At 43.5% G+C, this 13,925-nt stretch overlaps 1 long non-coding RNA gene across 1 annotated transcript; it reads right to left on the reverse strand.

Annotated features, from left to right (window-relative positions):
• Positions 1–1,738: 1,738 nt before the first annotated feature.
• On the reverse strand, positions 1,739–13,231 carry LOC129213268 (uncharacterized). Its single transcript, XR_008579401.1, has 2 exons — positions 12,935–13,231; positions 1,739–2,866 (listed from the first exon to the last, which is right to left on the reverse strand). It is a non-coding gene; the product is annotated as an uncharacterized LOC129213268 (long non-coding RNA).
• Between the last annotated feature and the right edge of the window lie 694 nt (positions 13,232–13,925).

Raw genomic sequence — 13,925 nt, forward strand, 5'->3', positions numbered from 1 at the left:
AAGCCTTAGCTGCGGTAACACACAGAGGATCAACCTGGTGGGTAAGCAAAAATCTGTTGTCTGTAGCGATATTGCTTCATTTTATCCAAACTTGTTTGTTACACAATATTTTTATTGCTTTAAGTTAATTCTGAAAAGAACTTTAAGACTTTTTTATTTTCTTAGTTGTTTTCTCACAGCAGCATCCTTTTGTTGAGCACCAAGTCTGGCTGTCAGTCAGGGAGGAGGAAGAAGGATCTGTGCTCTCTTTCAAGACTTGTTCTGTAGGTGTGGTAATGAGCTGTGGCTTCTTCTGGGAATCCGGGTTGTGAATTAAATTGTAGATGGTGCTAAGTTTCCATTGCAATGTCCAGCTCAATTTTCTTTAAAGGTTGCTATGGGTATCAGAATATGGTGCCAAAGTACCTTAAACCACTATTCCAGACCATTATTCTCATTTCAGGATGTAAATGTCTTGATTCCACCCCCACACTAAAAAATCCCCCCTGCAGGAGTTGGATCAGGGGAATAAACAATAGCGCTTCATGTGCACATACTCAGTTCATTTCACTCTGCTGTCAAAAAGGATTGCATTTTTCTGTTCAAACCACAGATATATCAAACCAAATGCTGCTTACACAGGGACGAGCTCTCTGCGGCTGGATGTGCCGGGACACTGCAGAAACTAAGGAGTACAACGGACTGTATTGGACAGGCTGGAGGAAAGAGGGAGTGTAGCATGCACCTCAAATTAGAGTAGACTTTGGATTACCCTGATGATTTTGATCCTAAAAGAGCTGATTTTTTAGGAATCCCAGTCTGACATAGTGTTTAACCTGGAAGCTGGGGGCATGAGCTGAGGAAGGACCAGACATGTAACCTAAGAGCATCTTCCTGGCACCTATCATCCCTTCTGTTCTGATGAGGAGGCCAATGTTCATGATCTTTTCAGACAGGCATTATCCAGGTGACCAAGTCCTATCATGCTTGACTCATTCCACACTTGCACCTTGTGGCTATTGATTCCTATTTTTGGAAAGCCTTAATATACATTGCACGTGCTCCTTTTGAATGGGAATGCTATTTAATGGCATTTAACAGTGCAGGAGCCATAGCTGCAAAACAAAATGTTTTACAGAAATTTTGGAAATTGCTTTTCTTTGGCCACGAAAAAGCTTTTTCTATTTTACTTGAATGATATCATCATTCTTTTAGGTCTTAAGCAGTAATTGTCATCCAACTAACCAAGGGTTGGAAGTGCAGAATTGTTTTCAGACTTAGGATGGGATAGTGTTTTAAGAAGTTATACACATCTCTCTGCTTAAAATTGCATGTGCTTAGGGTTGGCACTAGCTATTGGGCAAATCTGGGTGCCTGTCTCAGGAAAACACCAGTCCAGGTAGATCGCTGTCCATGAAGACGTCAGCTGGAGGGGGGTTATAATGCAGGTACCGTTATCAAATACATTTTCTGGAAGGAAATTTGCATGGAAAAAAAAACAACAAAAGAAGTTGGATTTTCCAAAGCTATGGAAAAAAATGAGAGTAATAGAACTGAAATGAAATGGAGAACTTAGGTCAAACTACTTCAAAGCATATAAGCTATAAGCTGCCAAAAGAAGTCCATCAAAGCAAACTTTACATTTGAATTTAAAACACAGCCAGGCAGATTTTGCTGGAAGAGGGGTAACACTGGGGTGCAGCAACCAAGCACAGAGCTGGGGCTTCCCTAACCATAGAAAAGGATGGAGCCTGTCAGAGCATTTTCTAATTCTGTTTCTATTATCTGAGAGTAGAGCAGATGACAAATCTGTTAGTTCAGAGTGTTGACACAATACACTTTTATCACTTTTTGTCAACAGAACATAATTGTGTTCAGATTATCTCGTCACAGGGGAATAGCCATAAGATCATGCTGTCCATAAAAATAAATGTCATGTTCTATTTCTGGGAAAAGCAGAGGGAAATAGGAAAAGCAATGCAAGTAAAGAAAATCATGAACAAACTCTATTCTTTGGACAGAGTTGTAGTTATACAGACGCTGTGATAGAGCAGTTGTTCACCCAAATCCGACTCCCTCAGGCCCCAATGAGAGATGCCAAGCTCCTGTGCTTCTAGTGTGTTTCCCTCCCCATGCCTCCCACCCCATCGAATCCCAGCACTTTAGTGCTCACTTCTTCCAGCAATCTTCTGTAACCGATGCCAGCTACGAATCACGAGCAGTGTGTCAAGCGCAGGAATTACAGAAACCTGTCGAGGAGGGAGAACAACCCTCTGCAGGGCTTGGACGTGGTCAGGGAGTGGAGCACCGAGCCTGAGGACAAGGCTGAGATGACAGAGAGGTCTCCGGTTCAAGTGTTCAAGTTATCTCCCTGACCGCCTTTGTTGCTGGAGTTCAGGGGCCACCTTGCCAAAAACCCAAAGTATTGACCCCTTTGGGGAGATGGTAATTGTGGGGCTATCAGCTTCTCTCTGCCAAGCTGGATGCCCTCTGCCCGTGGGAGGGAAGGCATTAAATCGCACCTTGCTCTGTTCCCACAGAAAATCGTTCCACCTCAGGCATCCATTTCCTAGACAAAATGCAAACTCAGCTGCAGAAACATGTTGCATTTTTCAAGATTAAGCAAAGCGAGAACTAGTATTTTTAATAAAGCAGATGGAAATATTCAGTTGGCTTCGTTCTAATGGAAATAAAGTTCTGCCCATCCATCATCTTTTCTTGCGACACTCTGGAGACAGCTGTAAATGGAAATCTGAGGGCTGAAGGGGTTTCGGGCAGGTAGTGGTGTTTGTGCACAGCAGACAAAGGGGATTAGTCAGTATGGGAGGAACCAGCATCGCTTTGTGCTCCCTCATGGTCCAACACAGGTGCAGTCCCTCCTGATTTCCTGTAGCAATTACAGTATGAATCACAGCAATGCATTCAGATTTAAAAATAGAAACATATTCTCAGGGGGAAGAAACAAACAGAAAAACAAAGTCCCTTGTCAAACTCCAAACTCCATCTCCCTTGGCCCAAATTTTCTTTTCTCATAAAGTCACATCACGTCTCACACCTTCCCATTACTTTTTGACATGCTACTTTACCAACCGAGAGACCCAGAGGGGGTGGGGGTTGTAGGAGCCTTAAAAAAGAAATAATTAATCTCCATTGAGAGCAACGTGCTGCCTCATATCACTCAGCATTGCATCAATAGCCCGATGGAGTCAGGAGAGGTGACTGAGAAGGAAACAGGAACTAGCTTGCAATGTTTAATGATGAAAACTGAGGTATTTAAAATCTCCAGTGCCCATTTGCTATGCAGTCTGCTCAGATGCATTCAGTGTGATTACAGCACCCAGACAGAAGAGTTTTATCTTCTGTGCTCTTGGTGCCACTTTTATGGCAATTTAGAAAATGATCACATAGAGACTGAAGCACTGATTAGTTAACACACACAGCCTTCATGTATTCTGTTCATGCAAGGCTTTGAACTTCTGGAAGCTGTCATACTGAGAAAATGTCTATCCCAGAGGTAGCTATGACTATATTGCTGTCTTTATTATTTACTGAGTGACACTGTATGTAAGCTTTGTGCATGACACAGAGGCTCTCCAGCTACATCTTAAGTTAGATGCAGAGGAGGTGCTCATTAAAGTAAGAGGCTGTCGGGAGAAAGCATCTGCCGTTCTCCTCTAATTGCTGTCAGCTTTGAAAAAGGGGGGGTTGATACCACATCTAAGCCTAAAGCCCGACAGGGATGCTGGTTTGGTTTGAGTTTTCACTCCTGCAGCCCAAAAAAGGTGTTTAGGCTGAGATCCAGAGTGAGGACTGACCCTGGCAGCTTCCCACAGATTCACTGTGAGCAGGTGATGGAACTGTCCTCTCTACATTACCCAACCTCACTCTCCTCCCTGACCCTGCCTATGTCTCTTTTACAGTAGCATCACACAGTGGTGGATCCTGGTCTTTGTGCCATTTTCCAGCTCACCCAGATGCACTGAAGCTGCTTGGTAAGGAACTATTTTTTTGCTTGCACAACTGGAACAAAGTAGGAGGAGTACAAAAAGCACCCAAAAGTCCGAAAAACCTGAACAATGAGCAAATCCTAGAGCTAAGGAACAGTACGCATTGCTCTAAATGGTTTGCAGGAGGCACACAGCCATAGTGGGGAGGACAGCAGGCTGCCACCCATTGCTTCCTGTACGTTGTTCTAGCTGATTTAAGTCCCTTATCCTGTCCTAGTATCTCAGCACACTCCCATTCAAGTGGGACACCCAACCTTGGAGCTTTGCTCTGTCATTTGCAGCCAGGTTTTTGTTTCGTTTCCCGACAGTTTCCATCAGCTACAAAGCAAATGGTCTGATTCCCCCTTGATTTGGGTGCTGAGATACTGATGTGAAAGGACGGGAAAATGGCCGTAAGCACAGCTTAGATACCCAGAGAAATGCCGCTAGCGGTGAGGATTCAGTGAGCAAGTAGCTGGGAATTGAATTGATGTTTCAAAGAGAGAAGGGGATAAGGTGTCATCTGGTCACAGCTGTTCAGCCGCTCAGATGAGACGCAGAGGGTTTCTCAGGTGGAGCAAGCAGGAGGGAGGCACTGAAACGTGTTTTCTCCTTGCTTCTGGAGAGTCTAAATGAGATCACAGCGGAGTAGCAGCAACAGATGTTCACTCCAACCACTGTGTCAACATCCAAAAAATCAGTGTGACAGGTAGGTATCACCCCTCGAAGTATCGTATTTGACAAATTGGCCCCGGAGCAGGTGGGTAGCTTCTGGTAATTGTTTTTTGCTCCATGACGGGTGAGAAGTGTCCCAGATCTCAGGAGCTGCATTCGGGGCTGGCTGCCACCTGATCCTGATGAATTATGACTGAGCCTTAGACGTAGCCCTCACATTGACACAGGACTGAAATGTCGTTAGGCAGCTCATGGCAGCTCGACGGAGAGGCATAAAAAGTGTATGAAGTTTTGAGAGTACAACAGCACAACTGAGAAAAAAAAAGCAACATTCCCCATGTCTTGCTTTGCTACTTAAAAGGGGAAACTTTCCTTTTAATTGGTGAAACAAACATCCCTGACTTTCCATTAAGTTTAGCTTACTGGATATTTTTAAAGAAAACTTTATCTCAAAGTAGCCGAATGCAATGCCTTATTTTTGCATAATCACCGGTGCCAAGGGCTAAAATACAGCACTTTTTTTAAAAATGAAGGTGCTTTAAAAATATCAACATCTCTCTTCAATTTCACAGTCACCATTATCTTTCTCACCTAATTTCTCTCTTTATTAAAAAAGACTGATTAGTTGTGCCTACTTGGTATGAAGCGCAACTTCTCTTCATGAAGACTCCAGTACAAAAAAAAACCCCAGTAAAAGGGGAGAGAGAAGAAACTAATAAATGATTCTGCTTGACACCTTGGCTAGTAATACAAATGTCAACACAGCCACAGTTCAGTGAGACACTTACGTATGTGCTTATATTTAAGCATGTGTTTAAGTTTGTTCGGATTCAGCTTCCTGCCAAGGACATAGTTCACTTGTGGGACATATGTGACTTAAGAATATGTTAAGTGTTTCAGTGATTTGGTACCAGACCAATAAATGCCCTTCACAAGTAGCTGACTAAGTATGTGCAGTTATTTCTCAGATAAAGGGTATTCACAACGGTACCACTTGGTCGCTGTGCTATCAGCCCCGCTGATCTTCGAGTGTTGCATTGATTGAGGGACACTGAGGGATGGAAGGAGTCTCTGATAATCTGTCTCTGCGTTTATCTACCTAGACTTTGCTTTGTGAGCCCTGCCTAGCTTGCTTTGATATCTAAGAAGAAAAACAGCAAATCTGCACTGCCGGTTTGTGAGTTATGGATGGCAATGAAGTGCTCTGACGTGATGGGCTCCAGCATTGGCCAAGCGTGCTGTGGTAGGCCAGAGGGAAACATGAGCTAGACGTGTCGAACAAATGTGTGAACATCTGCAGATGTGTCCTGGCATTTTAGTAATGATCTTTCCAATGAAGATGCCAAGGATCACCTTGGGTTTTCCAGGGATGATGACTATGGTGCTTTGGAAGGAAACCCTTTAGTGCAGCAAAGAGAACTGATGTTCTGGAGCCGTTCTTGAGAATTCAGGGAAAACTTTGCAAACTTATGGAACTGACTGGAATCTTACAGTTTTGCGAATGACATTGCTTTGTTTGTGGAAGTTATCCCAAGCTGTGCTTTTTACATCTTTTTTCCTCTCTAGTGACTACATATGCGGCCCCAAGCATTAAGTATGCAAAGGGCCTTGCTGGGCAGCTGTAGGTGGTCCTGCTGCTTGTTAAACATGACAGTTGAATGTGTGGATGCACAGTAAATGAGTGCAGCTCATTGCAGCCTTTAGAAAGCTAATTGGCTACTAAGCTTTTGAAGGGTCAAATACATTAGTATCTAGCCCCACTCTGCTCTTTGAACAGCAAGTGGTTAGGAGCAAGTCTGATTAGCATGCCTCTTCACTGTCTTCCACTTCTAATATATACATATGAGTGACCTTTTGCTGCAGTGTGTGCGTGAAATGGATAAAGACACAATCCCTATAAATAGCCTGCAGACAGAGTTAAAGGTTGTACTTAAAGTACATAATGTTTTTAAAGTAAATAATTAGGGCTAGCTTTGTGGGTTTGCATTTTAGCTAGAGGTTGAGGCAGATGAAAAGCATCAGATTTGATTTTCAGCTCAGATACGAGCCATAGGCAAACTTCAATGCAGTGCATTTGTATCCAGGTTTGTTCAGTCTGTCGATGGCTGAAAATCCATCAGGCTTATTTTTGCAGGATTTGTTTTTCACAGTTGCAGACTTTCTTGCTGAATGATGTATTACTGATCAATCCTGTAGTTTCAGAAATGTATGCTTTGGGGTACTGCCCTGTCTTAACAGAACAGACCACAATAACAACACTAGGTGAAATTATTTACTCGTGTGTTTTCCGAAAAGATGGAAGAACACCTGAAGTGGCTCCAGGAATGCTAGTTATTGTCATTATTTCAATTTTGAAAACAATTTCTTGTGGCCTGGCTGCAACTGGATGAACTGCTGTCTTGAACCTCCCCCAGAACGCAGATAAATACTTATTTATTATTTAAATGCAAGCTAAGAGCGGGAAACTCTTAAAATTCCCCAAAGCTCTCCTCTAAAAATAAAGATCCATTAGTTCATCCTCAAGAAATAATTCTTAATTGTTCCCCCAAGTGAAATCAGACTCCTAATTTCTATCTCCCTGAGTTTCCTTCTTGGCTTTCTTTGACCGTGGGTGCAGCATTTTTGTCTTGTTCTGCCAGTGACATTCAAGTGTTAAAGCCAAACTTTGTGAAGCCATGCGGAGGGCAATGTCGGTTCCTGATGTAATTCGCATAGTAGCCTGGAATGACCCCCATCCACTCATAGTGACTTGTGTTTGTTTTGGCCAGTGCCTAGAGCTCCATTTCCCCCCATCTATCTGGAAGATATCTTGTATATCCTCCCTGTTTATGATCACGCTCGCCTCTGATGTTTCCTCTCTAGCAGCGTTATCCATCTTCTGGATTAGACATAAACCCAAGGTCCTGAATGCTCTTAGTCATTGAAGATCTGATGGCACTTTTCACAAAAGGAGATGACTGGCCTCCATGTCCTGGCCACATGCCAAATTGGCTAATTACGCTCTGCCTACCAGAAATTCCTCCCGCTGTTTCAATGGCCATGTTGTTTTTCACTTTCTGTCCCAAACAGCTATTGAATAGATGCTGTTTTTCACTCCATGCTGCAGTTCAGTAGTGAATGACACTTGAAGCTGGTAGCGCTTCTTTCTGCTTGGTAAAGTCTTTGGGTCTTGGGGGCATGCTAAGGTGCCACATGTTTATTTTCAGGAGAGGTGTCCACACAGCGACGGTCCCCCGTGGAAGGGTCCCGTGCCAATCTCCCATTTCTCCTCACTAGCTATTATTAACTCTAGTTATTCTTATCTAACATTTTATTGAATGATTTATTAATTTTCCTATCTTGCTTTTCCTGATGCCTTTAGAAAGAAGTGCTGGGGGAGGTTCTTAGCTACTATGAATCTGCCTATGGACCGGGAGGAGCGATGTGCGTTTCCAGCTGCTGAGAAACCCGGCCAAGGACCTCTTCCATATATGGGAGGACTTCTAATTTAAATGAGTACTATTAATTCTGGTTGTCTTCTGGTTGGTTTTTAGTTCAGAATTAACTAAACATATGACTGAATTTTTCTCAGAGCGGGTTCCAAAAGGATCCAGGGGACAGGAGACTGTGGTGAGACTTGGCAGGTAGGAGGGCTGCCCCTGCGAAGCCTGCTCGCTCCAACTGCAGTGCGCTCTCTCATCCTCACCCTATTACCATCTCAAGGATATTTTCAGACCTCAGCTTTCACTCAGTCAAAAATGATGTGGTGCGAAACAAAGGATACCAGGTCATGCCAAGATGTATGTGGGAAGGGTAGAGAGGATGTGAAGCACCAAGAATTATATGCCCTGGGATAATCAGATTTGTACCATCTTCTCTATTCTTTTCTATTCTATTTGATCACGGTTTGCCAAAATCAACAACCCTGATTTTAATACAGGTGCCTTTGTTCCCAGAAATGGTCTGAATGAAACCTGGGATTATGAATTCTTTCCCACAGTCATACTGAACCTTGGGAAGCTTTCCATGCAGTGGGTAATCCTTTTATTATTTATTTTTGCTTGCTCTGTTTGCTGTTATTAGCTTCCCCTATCCAGCTTTGATACTGCTCTTGTAGTATTCTGCTCTGCTACACCGTGGTGTGAGAGAGGGGCAATACCCACTACAGATGGATCTCGTGAACTTGCTAATGTGTCTTGGAAGGTCCAATCCAAATAATATCTGAGATGTGAAGTGTTACGAATGCTGTGTGGAGGGGCTGCCAGCCTTAGCAGAGTTGAAACTTGGGATCAAGGCTGAAGCAGAAAAAGGCCTTGGAAATCTGCATGTTGCCTTCCACGCAAGCCCTTCAGGCACATTCAAATGTAGAATATGAGAACTAAGTATGAAAATTGAAGTAATGAAAAAAATTGCCCCAGTTTCTCTTTTCCTTTAAAACTTGAATCTCAGCCCAAGATCACAAATAGGTCCTCTGAGGTTTATAGACTTACAAAGAGACCCCGGGCACTGTTTTGAGTAAACCTGGACTAATTGATGGCTTAGTATTAAAAAAATACGTGAAATCTGTGGTTCTGCACAATGTGAAAGCCGATGAAACTTGTTAAAAGGGAAAGGTGGTTGGTGGTTAATCACATACCTGAGAAGCAAGCGATGAGAGTCCCTCTTAGGGAGGTTTTTTGGGACAAGTCATGTCACATCTCTGTATATCTGATCAGTTTTTCCATCAGTAATGACAGGATGGGAGGACTTATCTGCCCTACCTGCCTGCCTTATTTGCAAAATAGTTTGAAAATCCCTGGGGATGGTGTAATAAGCGTTAAAATTGCTTCATTCAAAATCATTTAAAGTTCCTGTCTTTGGAGGGGGAGGAAATCTTACCTTTCCTACAGTGAAGAGGCAACAGCTGACCTATTAGTCTGCGTCCTATATATAGTGATCCATCAACACCAGGATCAATTTCCTGAAGGTCACTAGCTCTTTTAAATCCTGCCATCCTCTTTGAATTCAGATAGCATGGATTTGGCTTCTCTCTTCCTCACCTGCATTTTCCCTTCTTTCTCTTCTGATAAACACAGGCATTGCAGCTTTAAGATTTTAAGACCTTTCCCAGATGGAAAAGGTCATTTGTCTTTCGCTACTCAACACTTCCTTCATGCGTTCATTTAAACATTGCCAGACATCAGAAGAACAGAACTCAGCTGTAGGGTTATCTATGTCTTATTGCCTTTTGTGTAGGTGGCAAAACTGATCTAGAACAAAACTGTTTGGTTCCCATAGCAATTTACAACACGTAGCGACCATAATACTGTACTCTTCCCACTCCTTATCTACACCTGTTATTTCTTCCTTTGCCACCCAGCTAAGAGCTATAATGCCGACGTTATTTTGAATGGCATTAAGTAGGCTATTCCCTAAGTTTCACGCAGTTTCTCACTGTTTTCGGTAAGGACAGGATGTACTTTTAATCTAAGTAGTAAAAAGCGAACACTTTATTAATCAGCCACTTCCAGTCGGAGTCGCAATGAAAAGTTAATTAAAGGAGTGTAATGAGGGGATATTACAGTGCATCTACTAATCTTGGTGCATTATTTATATGAAATCAGTCATCGAAATTAGTCATGTGCATTATCTTGCTGTGTGTGGTCTGGTTTGAAACGGCGTGTTTGTTTCCATTCAGCTCCACTGGATACAGTTAAGATACACATTTGATGTGTTATGCAGTTAGATCATATTTTGAGAGTTTATTATGCTCTCTATCTCTCTATATCTGCAGGCTCAGCACCAGGGGACCATTAAAAGCTTTCAGCTGAACTTTGCAGCGTGTCTGAGATGAGACAAGCGACAAAAGTCATCCTTTCCCATAAGTTCGCAGGCACAGCTGCCCTAACACCCGCTGGCGTGGTGCTGGCTGCCGGGACGTCACCTCGCAGCCTCCTGCCCCGCTTCAGCGTGCCGGGCGCTGGTGGTGCAAGCGGAGCGGTGGTCCCCAGACCCCGGGACAAGAGTGGCTCCGGTGAGAACAAGGGCCCCATTGTCCTCCCTGGCAGTGGCAGCGGAGGAGCATCGCTTGCACCCGGACTCGGCCAGCCTGCAGAGTGCTGCCGCTCCGTCGGGCAGCAAAATCCCTCTGGCTCTGATGTTAGATACTAGTAAATTCGAATCTACTGCAGGTATCACATCTCCTGCTTTTTTAACTTTTTCTCTCACTTTAGGATGTGCACCAGGAAGAATCAAGGCTAACAAAGTGATTTCAGGTTCTTCCTTCCTTCTGGGTGGTCAACGAGCTGCTCCTTCCCTCCTCGCCTTGTCTCATCCTCTCCCACAGAGGAAGCAGATAGAGTTACGAATTTCAGGCGAGGAGAACAGTTTAATGATCCCTCCTTAAGGTCACTGTCAATGCTGTTGCATAAATTCACCTACTAGGGGCTGCCGTAAGAGCAGTGCCGTTAACTGGAGACGGAGGGGTGTAGCGTTACAAAGCGGTGCATGGAAGTTGCCCACTTAAATCACTGAAGCATTTTAATTGACATTCAGTAACTCTCTCCTTTTCTGAGGGCTGCCTTTAGCAGAGTGAGCACCGCTAATGCCAGTCATGGGGTCGCTCTGTGCTCCCCGTTGCAGCTCCTGCCTTCAGCTGCAGCCACAGCACGGTCCCCGAGAAACGTCTGAAAATTTCCTCTGTTCGCTGCGAAGGGGCAAACGTAAAGACACAGCCACTCGCTCAAGCACAACACGGAGCTGCAAGTTCAGCTTCAGTGGGAAGAGCCGGGTTAAGAAATAAGTGGCTGCGTTGGCTGTGGACTGCCCAGCGGTGGAGAGTTGAGGCTCTCAGTCAGCTTTCCCCAGAAGCTGTGGGAGAACTTGCCCGCTCGTTTTGGGGAGCAGGGAAAGTAATGCAGGGATTCCAGCTGATGCCCTTCCCTTCCGTCCTTCCTCACCTTTCTTCGTTCAAATCTATTGCATTTTTAAACTGGTGAAGGGCTTCTCAATTTCCACATCAGCATCTACTTGTTTGAAGACAGTATGTTTTTGCATACTCTTTCATAAAGTGGCAATAATTTCATTATCTCCAGCTTTCCTCTGCAAGAGCAAGTAGGCAAATACTCTTTCACCGTCACACTGCTTTGCTTACTTGTAGGCAACTTAAGAGCTGATATAAGGACATGATAGGGAATTCGTCTTGCAGTCCCAGACCAGATATATTGATCCTACAGAATGAGGACCTGTGCTCTGTGCTCTTGAGCATCTTCTATTAGGTGCACAGCTTCTCAACTAGCTATAACAACAGAGAACTTGTCTTACACTGCAAAAGGGCAAAATGGAAGAGAGCAAACCCCAAGAAAGGGCATGGTAGAAGTCTAAAATGTATTTTAGACCAAGATACATTTCTGTTCTCTGCATATATTTTGGAAATTTGTTATCTTGAAACAAATGAACATCTGTAGTTGAGACGCACTATCTTTTTGAGGGATTGCAAAGTGGCTTAAGAAACCTAATGGCTCTGGTGAGATAGATACGCCACTCTCGTGCCTCTCAGGTATCGCCTTGCTCTGTGAATAGGCTCTTTTTTTCCCAAGGTTTACCTCCCTGAGCTGTCTCACAGTCTAGATTATTTTACATATTTTATAACTTTTTTCATTAGCTTTCTGGTTACAATGACTAAGAACAGGGTCAATGTCTGCAGTTTCTCACAGAGGCAAGATTTGTCCTATATTCCAGAATGAACTGTAGCAGTAAGTATAAAATGGATATCTCCTGATCAAGGTTACCTCCCCTCTGACTTTTCTCATAAGATATTAATAAGGGGGAGGCATTATCACATTCCATTTAACAGGTGTGTAGAAGAAGGGGAAATCTCATAATCATTTAATACCTTCTACAGTAACATCCTTCATCGGCTTTTGCTAATTATGAAGCCGAAGCCATATTCTGTTTTGTTTTCCATTTGAAGTTGAAGATGAACTTCAGGAGACACAAACAGCGATTTATTTGCTAGGTCTTGCTTTCTTCATGCAAAGGAATGCCAAGGTAACCTCACTGGGTTTCATTTAAAAACAAGAGTTCAGAGGAAAAATACCATGGCTTTAGACCACTGTCTATGTTAGTTTATTAAAATATTAGTCTTGTAGGTGTGTTAGATTGATTTGCCTTCCATGGTGTTTAAAAATAGTTGTGAGAATAATGGGCTTCATCAAAAATCATTAACTGGGACATTACTTTCATTTTTTAACCACAGAACAAAGTGTCAGAGCCAGATTAAACAAGCCAGAAAGCATTTGGAGTGCACACAAATAGCTAGCAATTTTTATATATACCTTAACCATGGAAAATCCTGAAAGATATTAGCCGTCTTCTACTGCAGATTGGTCAGAATCCCCAAGAAAGGTCAGATTGTTCGAAGTGGCTGGTATTTGTACCAGCTGACATGAAAAGGCTCAGTTATTTATAGTGGTTCGCCTGCGTTCCCCACAATGCTAGGGGACTGAATGAGATTGCAGAGATGAAAGGACGTTTCAGTCTAACAACTGCAAATAGCTGTAGCACAGCAAACTTCTAAATTATGGCAGGAGAGTTGCCCAGCGTAAGCACAGGTTTTAATCGAGATCACATAGGAACGTAATTTTTTGGAGGGGGTGCATTTTATTTTGATAGTGCTTAACTCCCTGTGTAGTGCAATCCAAACTTCAGGGCTGCCCTTCCAAGTTTTCCTTATGAGCTCTGTCGTCTTTATCTGGTTATGTCAGCTAGCCACCGTGATGGGGTTGTTTTTTTTAGCTATAGGACTTGGACAGGGAAAGCAGAAACTGGGGTCATGTGAGGAGAGTGGAGGGACTGGGAAGAATTGTGGATCCAAGTCCATCAGGGTGAATGCTCACCCTTTTGCTGAGTATTTGGTAGGTGACTGACCCACCAGAGATCAGGAGGGAGAAAAGGAAGGCATTTCTGATGAAAAGGAAAACATTGATAACACTTATGGGAAAAGATAAGAGCAGTGACCATGGCCAAAAGGAACAAAAGCTCCTGTAAGCTGGCATGAATTTCCAGGAGATCTGTCCTGAAGAAAGCCAACCACAGCTTCCAGTTTTACTGGACCAGTCAGGTCAATGGAGAAAAGGGGATTTCTACTCACTGGCAGGTCCCAAATCAGCAGGGAATGAAAGAAATGGAAGGTCAGCCCAAGCAGCAAAATGGGAGAAAAGAGGCCCTTTTAGTCAGTTCAACCTCGTGGGAAAATTCCCATTTTGCACCAGAAGCAGTAAAGCCCAGAACAGCCAAGCTGTTGTTTCTTTAAATCAGTGCTGCGGT

Source organism: Grus americana, chromosome 15 (assembly GCF_028858705.1).
Source record: "Grus americana isolate bGruAme1 chromosome 15, bGruAme1.mat, whole genome shotgun sequence".
Lineage (NCBI taxonomy): Eukaryota > Metazoa > Chordata > Aves > Gruiformes > Gruidae > Grus > Grus americana.